Below are 12,320 nucleotides of genomic sequence, written 5' to 3'. Positions count from 1 at the left end.
CCATTAATTAACGCAATAGTTTGCTAATAATGGACTTCGACTTTTTCCTTATACAGCATGTCATGATGAGAATAGGAAATAGAGAGTCCAGCCAACCAAGTTGTTTATGAACCGCGGTCAAGCTCACTTCGTGAAAAAATATTTGTTTTTGTTTGTTTTGTTTAATAAACAAGTCAAATTCAAGTTCATCTCTAAACTCAATTATTAAACAAGCCAAACTTAAACATAATGTGAACAAGTTCACAAACATGAGGGATCAAATTAATTATATAATGCTATATTTTTATATAAATAGTTTTCTAAAAATATATTTATATAGACTAGAAATTGATTTGTATAAGTTTCTGATGGGACTGACGAAGTAAAGCACGGACGAGATCGCCTCCATAGGCGAACCTGACCGATTATCCGCATCACTGACGAGGATGTTAAGACCATTCAATGCTACTAATAATGTCCCGGACGGTTACAAGACTAGCTGGACGAACCATTGGAAACGTATTAAATACCATTACTCAGCTGGAGACGTTATCAAGAAAGACATTAACACCACAACGGCTAGAATCCAGAGGGATATATAAAGCCCTCCCAACACCAATGCAAGGTACATACATAGTCACAAGATATGCTAAGCTATTTTTGGTTTTTATTATTATAAATCTTCTTCCACACTAACTTTGGCATCGAAGGCGTTGTGTCAGGCACCACACTGGTGACCATTTGAGTGAGCTCTTGCTTTCGTTGTGACGTCGGAGTGTGACCGGCCCAATCTGGACGAACTCATAACGACTGACGAACTTTTGCTTCATCAGTTTGGCGTCGTTTGTGGGAACGGCATTCTCATACTACGGTTCGAAAAACACAGCTCCTACCAACTTCGATATCCAGATGGAATCCAACCAAGATTCAGCGGCCTTGGCTCAGCAAGTTCAAGCTCTTGCGGCCACTGTCAAAGAACTCACCAGACAGAATCAGGAAATGAGATAAAGGCTATAGCATAAGGAAAACCGATCAAGAGCTGTCCAAGAGGATGAAGGGGACAGCCACGGGAGAAGTGACCGACGAAGGACCATTACTCCAGAGGAACAACATTCTGATCTCCTTTAAGAAATGAGAAAGGAGATGGACGAATTAAGAAATGCCATCAAGGAGAAGACGGATCGGAGCCTAGATAGAATGGTCAGGGTAGCAAATTCTCTCTTTACCATGGCAGTCTTAGAACGACCAGTACCAGGAAAGTTTCGGTTGCCTCAACTTGAGCCTTTTGACAGGCTTATGGATCCCCAAGATCACCTTAATACCTTCAAGACGACACTGGGCCTTCAACAGCCCCCTGATGAAATAATGTGTTGTTCCTTCCCTACTACACTGAGGGGAGCTAGAAGAGAGTGGTTCACGAGATTGCCCACTTCATCCATTGATAGCTTCGAGCAGTTAAGTAGCGCCTTTCTGCGCCATTTCGTTGGATGGCAACGTCCTAAGAGACTAGCGGATTACCTACTCACTATTAAGCAAGGGGAGAGGGAGACCTTATGGTCATACGTGAAACACTTCACTCGAGAGACCTTAGAAGTGGACGACACAGACAATAAGGTATAGCTGACGACATTTAAAGCAGGGCTTAGGTCCAGAGAATTCGTCGTCTCGCTGGCAAAGAATCCGCCTCGGACGATGGTAGAGATGCTCCTGAATGCCCAAAAGTATATGAATGCCGAGGACGCACTGGCAGCCATTGTGGACGAGGAAAGGCCGAAAAAGGAGGGAAGGAAGGAAGCCGAACGTAGGGGGTAAAAGAGGGAGCGCCCAGGCCGTCGAGGAAGTGACGTAGATAAACAAAAAGACGAAAAAGCTCTACAAACGGTAAAATTCAACCCTTTAATTATGCCTATTGACAAAATTTTGACATAGATTCAGGATCAACATTACCTTCAGTGGCTGAGACTTTTACATTCGTCCCCTAACGTGCGTGACAAGAACAAATACTGCCGATTCCACAATGATCATGGCCATTACATGAAGGATTGCCGAGACCTGAAAGGACAGATAAAGGAGTTGATACAGAAAGGAAAACTGCAGAAGTATGTGAAGAAGGGGGAGTCCAGCAGGTTCAGAGACGGCAACAAGAGCCAGCGCGAATCCTCGTCCAAGAATGAGATCCATCCATCCCAACCACCATAGGATGTAATCGGGGAGATAAGTACGATCGCAAGAGGGCCATTCACGGGGGGATCATACAAGTCCCTCAAGAAAACATGCTAGAGACAAGTAAATAACGTCCATATGGAACCCCAATTGAAGCAGAGACGGACAAATCGGGATATGTTTTTCAACGAAGAGGATGCTCGGGGAGTAAGGCAGCCACATAATGACCCCTGGTTATAATGCTCACAATCGAAGGGTTCAACACCAAGAGGATCCTTGTAGACAACGGCAGCTCCGTAGACATCATGTACTTACCGGCCTTCCAACAGTTGAAACTAGATCTTGGGAGATTGCGCTCGTTTGACTCCCCCCTTGTCAGCTTCAACGGGGACAGGGTATACCTCAAGGGCATAGTGACGCTAAAAGTCACAATAGGGACTTACCCGAAGCAGCTGACCCGTCAATTGGACTTCCTGGTGGTAGATTTTTCCTCCTCATATAATGTAATCATTGGGAGACCCACGTTTAATAAGTGGAAGGCGGCTACGTCCACCTACTGTCTAAAGGTGAAATTCCCAACTGAGGACGGTGTCGGCGAGGTGAAAGGGGATTAGGTCTTGGCCAGGGAATGCTACTAGGCTATACTGGCTGCGAAGGAAAACTACACGTGGACAATTGAGGAGGAAAAAGAGGACGAAGTAGAAGCTTTGGAAGAAGTGGAACTCATCGAGGGGGAGGCTGCTAAGGTGATGAGGATAGGAACAACCTTAAGCCCCGAGATGAGGACGAAACTCGTCCAATTCCTCAAGGAAAACTTGGATGTCTTTGCATGGAGTCACGAGGATATGCCTGGCATATCACGCCAGGTAATCTAGCACGAGTTGAATGTGGATCCCGGGAAAAAGCCTATCCAATAAAGACGATGAGTCTTTGCCCCCGAACAAAGCCAAGCGATCACCGACAAAGTTAACAAGTTGTTGCAAGCAGGCTTCATTCGGGAGGCTTATTATCCCAAGTGGCTGGCCAAGGTCATGCTGGTGAAAAAAAGTGAATGGAAAATGGAGAATGTGTGTGGATTTCACGGACCTAAATAAGGCTTGCCCAAAGGACATTTCCCCCTGCCTAGGATAGACCAGCTGGTAGATTGTACGGCTGGACATAAGCTACTAACGTTCATGGATGTTTTTCAAGATACAACCATATAAAAATGGCTGAGGAAGATCAGGAAAAAACCGCTTTCATCATCACAAGCCAAGGGCTCTACTGCTATAAGGTGATGCCCTTTGGATTGAAGAACGTAGGGGCAAAATACCAAAGATTAGTCAACAAGATGTTCAGCAAGCAGATTGGCAGAAACATGGAGGTGTATGTGGACGATATGCTCATCAAGAGCAAAAAGGAATTGACGCACTTGGACCATTTGGAAGAGACGTTTGATATCCTCAGAAAATATCAGATGAAGCTGAATCCTAGTAAGTGTGTTTTCAGGGTAGCCTTAGGAAAATTCTTAGGGTTTATGGTGTCCTAGAGAGGGATAGAAGCAAATCCGGAGAAGTACAAGCAATACTCAACATGATATCGCCGAAGACCGTCAAAGAAGTCCAGAAGCTCACAGGGAGGATTGCTGCACTCAATAGGTTCGTCTCTAAAGCAACGGACAAATGCTTACCCTTTTTCAAGACATTGAAGCAAGCTTTTTCCTGGACTGACGAATGCGAAGCAGCGTTTCAAAAGCTCAAACGTTACCTGAGCAATCCACCCCTCCTAAGTCCATCGAAGGAAGGAGAAAACCTTTATTTATACCTGGCTGCATCAGCCACGGTCGTTAGAGCGACCCTGATTCGAGAGGAAGATAAGAAGCAGCTTCCAGTTTACTACATCAGTTAAGCCCTCCAGGGAGCAGAAGCCAAGTATCCCAAGATTGAGAAGATTGCATTCGCTTTAATAGTGGCTTCACAGAAGTTGCGACCGTACTTCGAAGCACATCCTATCCTGGTAATGACGGACCAACCAATCAGGAAATCCATGAACAAACCTGAGGCATCAAGGAGAATGGTCTAGTGGGCAATCGATCTCAGCCAGTTCGACATCGAGTACCATCCCAGAACAGCCATCAAGGTGCAAGCTCTAGCAGATTTCATTGCTGAGTTCACCTTTCCAGAAGATGACAACCGTGGTGATGAGGCGGAACAGTGGATGATCCAGACTGATGGCTTATCAGCCCAAAAAAGGGGGGAGTAAGGGTCATCATAAACACCCCCGATGGAGAAAAACTCAGATATGGAGTCCAACTAAAATTTCCGGTAACCAACAACGATGCCGAGAACGAAGGAATGCTGGCGGGATTGAGACTTGGGAAAGCACTTGGGGCTAAGAACCTGCTCATCCAGAGCGACTTGAAATTGGCAATAGGGCAGATTAGGGAAGAGTATGAGGCAAAAGAGGAGAGAATTTAGAAGTACCTCAAGCTGACGAAACATCTAGCCTGGGAGTTCGATAAGTTGGACTTCGTTCGGATCCCAAGAGACTAGAATATGGCGGCAGATGAGATAGCGAAGATGGCCTCGTCAGAAGAAAAATCGACGAATGGGGAATTACTCATGGAGATTCAAAAATGCCCCAGCATCGAAGAAGTCCCAATATTTTCCATCCAGAGCATAAATAGCTAGATGGCACTGATCGTGTCGTTTCTCCAAGATGGGCACTTGCCTTGCGACGCCTTAGAGGCCAGGAGGATCAAAACGAAAGCGGCTAGATTTACAATTTTGAATGACACCTTATACAAAAGGGGCTTCTCCATGCCCTACTTGAAGTGTGTCAACGAAGAAGAAGCCAAGTACATCATTTGAGAAGTCCACGAAGGAATTTGTGGAGACCATGTTGGGCCTACATCTCTAGTAAGCAAAGTTATTCGAACAGGATATTTCTGGCCAACCATACAGGTAGACGCAGCGGAGCTCGTCGAGAGGTGCGATAAGTGCCAGAGGTTCAGGAATGTCCAGAGGCTGCCGGTAGAGAAACTGACGATGATAGCCTCCCCGTGGCCATTCGCACAATGGGGGATTGATATCGTCGGCCCATTAGCCCTAGGAAAAGGACAAGTAAGGTTCCTGCTTGTTACTATTGATTACTTCACAAAATGGGTCGAAGCATAGGCAATAGGAACTATCACAAAGGCACGGATCCGTAGCTTCGTATGGAAGAATATAATTTGCAGGTTCGAGATTCTAAGATTGATTATATCAGATAACAGACGTCAGTTCGACAGCCAAGGATTCAAAGACTTTTGCTCGGGACTAGGCATCAGGAACCAATTCTCGTCCCTAGGACACCCACAGGTGAACGGATAGACGGAAGTGACTAACTAGACACTGCTCAAAATTATCAAAGCCCGATCGGACAAGGCGAAAGGCACCTAACCCGAAGAATTGCCCAATGTCTTGTGGGCCTACAGAACAACGGCAAGAACCCCAACGGGAGAGACACCTTTCAGGCTCACTTATGGCACTGAAGCGGTAATCCCAGTCGAGGTGGGAGTGGCCAGCATCAGGCGAGAAGTATTCCATGAGAAAGACAACGACGACCAACTTTGAATCAATCTGGACTGCCTAGACGAAATAAGAGACAAGGCCTCCAGCAAGACGGTGAGGTACCAGCAGAAGATGACCGAGTACTACAACAAGAGGGTTAAGCTCAGACGACTTGAAATTTCGCCCAAGGAAAGCTCGGTCCTACATAGGAAGGACCTTACAGAGTCGCCCACTACTCCCGGCAAGGCAACTATCATTTGGAAACCCTAGACAGGCAGAGGCTCCCACAACCCTGGAACATTGAGCACTTGAAGAAATACCATCAACAAATGTAATACAGAAATGTACTCATTCCTGAAAATTAATGAAATAAAGATTCAAATAATGTCTTCATACAGGTCTCATCAGTAGTAAATCCTGGAAACCCAATATGGCAAAGCAATAAGATTTCGCCTAGACGGATGTACATTGCCAATGAAGCCAAGAGATTTTCCCGGAAACCCAATATGGCAAAGCAATAAGATTTCGCCTGGATGGATGTACATTGCCAACGAAGCCAAGAGATTTTTCCGGAAACCCAGTATGGCTAAGGAATAAGATTCCACCTAGACGGATGTACATTGCCCATGAAGCCTAGATATTGTCTTGGAAGCCTCTAAGAAAAAGCCTAAGTGATAAGATTCTGCCTAGTCAAATGTACATTACTAACGAAGGCGAAAAAGAAAAGAAAAAGCCTAAGTAATAAGATTCCGCCTAGACGGACGTACATTAATAACGAAGGTGAAAAGATTAAAAAAAAAAAAAAAGATAGCTAAAGTAATGAGACTTCGCCTAGACGAATGTGCATTACTGATTGAGCCAAAAGATAAGATCCAACCTTGACGGATACAAGTTGCTAACGGGTCAGAGAGGTTGACAAGTCTTGAAGCACATACAGACACAACATATGTAAGTAAATACGATGTTATAAAAGCCCAAAAACCAATGGCAATTACCTTTGTTTTTACATCTAAAAGCCCATAAACACTGGGCTAAAGATATTCTTATCAAAAAGTAAGTTGAAAATGTTCTAGAATTTGAGCCTAAAACATGGTAGGCATCTGGAAAAAAAAAAAGAAAAAAAAAAGGAAATTTTGAACAAGTAACAGGTTCAAGCGTTCGGGATAGCATCGTCGTCAGCAAGGGCACCAAGGGCATGAGCTTCGACGACTGGGACATCAACGGCAGGAATGTCGCCGGGAGCGTCAGTAGTCGTTGCTTGAGCAGCCTCGTCAGCAGAGATCTCCTTGTCCACTTCCTCCATGTCCAGCGTCTCCAAATCTATTCCAGAAGGGTGCTTAATGCAATATCTCCTCAAAAGCTCGAACCCCTTGAAATACCAGCTGAAGAGCACAGAGTTGTACTCCTCAGTCTGTTGGAAACCCTCAATAGCCCTGGAGGTGATGACCTTGATCTTCTTCTTAGCAGTTGCAAGCTGCTCGTCCTTCCCCAAAACCAGCTGCTGCTCGACCTTAAGCTCGTCATTCAATTTCTTGACCTCCTCCCTGGCATGATGAACATCCTCCATCGAAGCTATCAAATCCTTTTTCAGCTTCGAGTTCTCCATCTCTAGGACCTTAATCCGAGAGAGCAAGGACTCAACCTTAGCCCCCTGAGCAAGGTACTCCGAGGAAAGATGAATGGTCTCCCCCTACACTTTAAAAAAAAAAAAAAAAAAAAAAAAAAAAAAAAAAAGAAAAAAAAAAAAAAGAAGAAGGAAACACACAAAGGACTTTTACCTTAGTACACCTATATATAATAAAAAAGATAACTTAGCACGAGCGGGTTACCTGGATAAGCTTATGGAGATGACGACCCATCAGCTCATTTGGAGGCAAACCCGAGAACACCTTCAGGTCCTTCGCGGTCACGACCCCATAAGCCCCATCCGTCGCCAACTTCTCGTCATCCCAAATAGTGGATGAACAAGCAGCATCCTTCCCCCTATCAGATGTGCGAGGCCTTTCTGAAGCAGGGGTCGGGATCTCTTCAACCGAGGTGGCAGGAGATGCCGTCCTTGTCGTCTCGGTGCCTGAAATCACTAGAGTAGCCGAGGCAGTTGCAGTGATGGAGGAAACCTTCCCTTTGACATGGACTACCTTTTTTCCAATATTGGACAGCAGTTCATCTTTCTTAGACCGCATCTTCTCGTACATACCTTTGTTAAATTTCGTCGTCATTTCTGCAAAGAAGGAAACACTTATAAAAGAGCAAAGGAACCGAATATAGATATGGGGACCAAGACTGACGAACTCAATGCTTACTCTTCTTTCCTTCAATGTCAAGGCTCCGCAGAACGTAGAGGGATGGGTCAAGGCCAAGATTGTAAAAAGCAAACGTCCGCAGATCTACTAGATCGTCCCAGTTTTCAATGGTCTGGGAGTATTCAATGGCACTTTCAACACATTCCTTATACCTGCTTTTGAGCTTAGGCCTCCTTTTAACTGCACAGGAATCAAAGAGGTTAATGACGATAACAACGGATTCAACAAAGGTAAAAAAGACAAGAAAGGATACTGACGCACCTAAAGTCGGGGTTCCCCACCGACGAAGCAATCTGGGGATACCACCCCAATCTTGGCTAGAGGGGGTCTCAAAATCGTCCCCGGACACAAAGACAAATCTGGACTTCCAGTACCTGAAGGACGAAGGTAAACCCTTGACGATCCTAGTTCTTCTCTCCCAAGGTACTAACTCATAATACCCATACTCTTTGGACTCTTTCAAACGATACAAATAGACAAGCTCACTCACCTTGATCATCTTCCCGTTAGCGGCCAACCATATTTCCATACAATTGACCACTATTCTCTATGAATTGGGCATAAGTTGCCCAGAAGCGATACCCAGATAAGCTAAAAGCTCCATCACAAAGGGATGGACAAGAAGCCTAAGTCCACAAGTGAAAGCGGCCTCATAGAAGCACACTTCACCTGGAAAAACTGACAAGCCCTCTCCTCGTCGGTAGGCCGACGAACACGAACCCATTCCGAAAATTGAAACCTATCCCTAAACCTACCCACGGCATCAGCGTCCAACCCACACGCCTCCACAAGGGCGTGAAAAGCCCTAACCTCTCTAAGGGTTGACGCGGTCGTATCCCCCTCCATGGGGTCGTCGCTAGACGACAACCCAGTCTCGAGATCACTAGACCTAACCTCAGACATTGACCTTTGCTCTCTCACTAAACCCTCGAACCAGTCAACTGATTGACGAAGCAACGGAAACAATTCGCCCAAGACAACGCCTAAGCTGTTACCCTCAAAAATGAAATTCTCAAGGTTTGGAAAAACACCTAAGGACCCCCCTAAGCGAGCAAAAAGAAAGGAAATTGAAGGGGAAGCTACTCTAACTTCAAAATTACTAACCATGGACACCCAAGAAAAATACAAGAAAATAGGAAAGTGCTAAGGTCCCCCAAAAAACCAAGAAACAGAGGCCAAAAAGAAAAGAAAAAGAAATCAGATGTTTGCGAAAAGAAAAGGAAGGAATAGGAAGAAGGAAAAGGAGAAGAACATAACTTAGAGAAGAAAAGCGAGAAGCCCAACACCAAGCACGCACTAGCTCAAAGGAAAGTGACAGAGAAAAACTACGTGAAAAAACGCTCAAAGAAATAACTGAAAACTTGGAGAAAATGAAAAGTAAAGTAGGAGAAGAGAAGTTTAAAAATCCAAAAAAGAAAAACCGAAAATTGGCAGGAAACCCAAGGGTCATACAATGAGGACATAAGCCCTCTCTAACTGTATCATGCCACGTGGCCACGACCAGCATAACGCTGCCACTACGCATTCAATGTAGCGCGAAATCCCAAAGGTCGCCCATAAAAAAAAACCCTTTCACCTTCCACGGTTGACAAGACACGTCTTGACGACCATGGAACCCGGGGGGCAGCTGATGGGACTGACGAAGTAAAGCACGGACGAGATCACCTCCACAGACGAACCTAACCGATTATCCGTATCACTGACGAGGATGTTAAGACCATTCAATGCTGCCAATAATGGCCCGGACGACTACAAGACCAGCTGGACGAACCGTTGGAAACATATTGAATCCCATTACTCAGCTAGAGACGTTATCAAGAAAGACATTAACACCACAACAACTAGAATCCAGAGAGATATATAAAGCCCTCCCAGCAGCAATGCAAGGTACATACATAGTCACAAGATATGCTGAGCTATTTTTGGTTTTTATTATTATAAATCTTCTTCCACACTAACTTTGGCATCGGAGGCGTTGTGGCAGGCACCACACCGGTGACCATTTGAGTGAACTCTTGTTTCCGTCGTGACGCCGGAGTGTGACCGGCCCAATCTGGACAAACTCATAACGACTAACGAACTTTTGCTTCATCAGTTTCTAAATTAATTTATATAATATAAAATTATTATTTGTAATTTATTCAAAAAGTAAAATATCCATTTGTAGTAAAAATTGATTTGTGAAAGGATAAAAATTTTAGTCAAAGTTTTAATATATATATATATATATATATATATATATATATATATAAATTATAAGCTAACCAAGTTGCTCGTGAACAACCTCGAGCTTGATATACTAGTAAATGAACCAAGTTTGAAAATGTAATCTTGTTAGTGATAAGCTCAAGCTCAGGTCATATTCAAAATAAAATTAAATGATCAAACTTGAACTTTTAATACATAGATCAGGTCATTTACAACCCTAATTAACGGAGCCCACTACGTTGTCATTGAAACAAACTTGTTTTTTTACGGGACATCTAAATGCTATTTTAGTTACATAACTTATTAAGTTATATAACTATTTTACACAATTCAACTATTTAGAAATCCATGCAATATAGAATAAACTTCAACAAAATATGAATTTTTTTATTTTTAAATATATATTTTAATAATTATGGTAAAATTAATAAACATCTATGATTGTATTTGCCATTTGAAGAAAATATTACATAATTAATAAGATTCTAATAAAGGGTTTAAATATAAAATAAGAACTAAAATTAATTAAGAATTATTATAATAATGATTTTTTAATGCAATATCCTTATCTAATTGTATGGAATGAGGTGGTGGTGGTGGTGGTGTTTGGTTGGTTTGGTGTTTTAGTGATGGGTGGTTGGTTCGTTGGTGGCTCGTGTTTCAATGTGAGTTTGCTTATTATAGAGAAAGACAAAGAAATAGGAAAAGAGAGACCAGTATATATATATATATATATATATATATATATATATATATATATATTGTAGTTTATATATATTTTTTAATATGTGAATGCTCTATGAATGATACTATAAGTGCACAATTTGTACTCGGACCCAAAAACAAGTGATGGGCTCAGGCCCAAAGAGCCTTATACAATGAAATTTGTAGAGTATGAATTTAAAACTTAGGTTTGGAATGTTGGAAGTTAATCAACAGGCTAAAATGCTACAGTCTATGCAAGTGATAGATGAATGTGACTGAAAAACCCTCTTCGGACGTAAGGCGAAGACAATTTGTATAGCTTTTCTTTCTCTAAGCAAAAGATTACAATTTTTAGTTTCCAAAAAAAAAAAAACCCTCTCTTCTTTCCTCTCTCATCTCCTTATATCCTTCTTTTTCTTTCCTGTTTTATCCACGTGTAACACAAATCTTCCTCCTAGATACTTGTCCCATCCACCACCTTCTTAAAGTCTTCAAATAATAGCTGGAAGGCTGAATTCTACTGTTCAGAGGTTATTTTTCCATTAATGCGGCCAGGGAGGTAGATGTAGGCTTTTAATGTGGTGGTAGCAGCTTTTTCCTCAAATATTTCTCACACGTTCCTTTTTCTAAAGGATGCTTGGATCACACCTTTACCGCACAGATCTTCTAGAATTCTGCCTCTAAACTGTTTAGCAAGTCCCAGGGCCTTTGTTGGGCCTGTCCGAGAAGATACTCTTCATCGGACAACTCCTCGGACCATTATAGTGCGGACTGACCTGTCGGCCTAGAGACCTTGATTGAACAGACTTGTACCAACTAATCAGGCCCAAAGTTCAAACGTTTATTTAAGTACTTTTACCCCCCACAGATACTATAAATTACTATATAATGAGTTAAAGGCATGGGCAGCATTACATTAAGGCCAAGGGGTTATCCTGACCTAGCCCAAACAAATTATATATAAATTTTTTTCTTAATTATTAATTATGACCCCCTAAAATAAAATTTTAAACACCCTAATCCAAAATTTGTTTGAACCCAATTGAAACAAACATGAAGGTTGAATATGATCTTCATAATTTTACTTTTACAATATTTTTACAATAATATGTGATAAGTTGTAACTGCTTTTTATCTGGACCCATAATTGACAATATTTTTTTTTATCTACTATTAACAATTGGTCACCTAGATTTTGTTGTGGAATTTTTTTGAAAGCATCATGTCAGTTCCAAAAAAATTTCTCATTCATTTTAAAAAAATTTGAATATTCTCTTCAAGGTTCTAGCATACTTTACAATTGATAGTAGAATGAAGATGTTTTTCCTTGCACTTTTCTTCTTCATTAACAAAAAAATTACATCACTATTACAACCAACAAATCTATATCTATATCTGTAATTTTTTCCTTAATCTCTCTATCTCGTTTTCT

This window comes from Castanea sativa, chromosome 11 (assembly GCF_040712315.1).
Source record: "Castanea sativa cultivar Marrone di Chiusa Pesio chromosome 11, ASM4071231v1".
Lineage (NCBI taxonomy): Eukaryota > Viridiplantae > Streptophyta > Magnoliopsida > Fagales > Fagaceae > Castanea > Castanea sativa.
The sequence above is the reverse complement of the archived record's forward strand: the minus strand, read 5'-3'. Positions refer to the sequence as shown.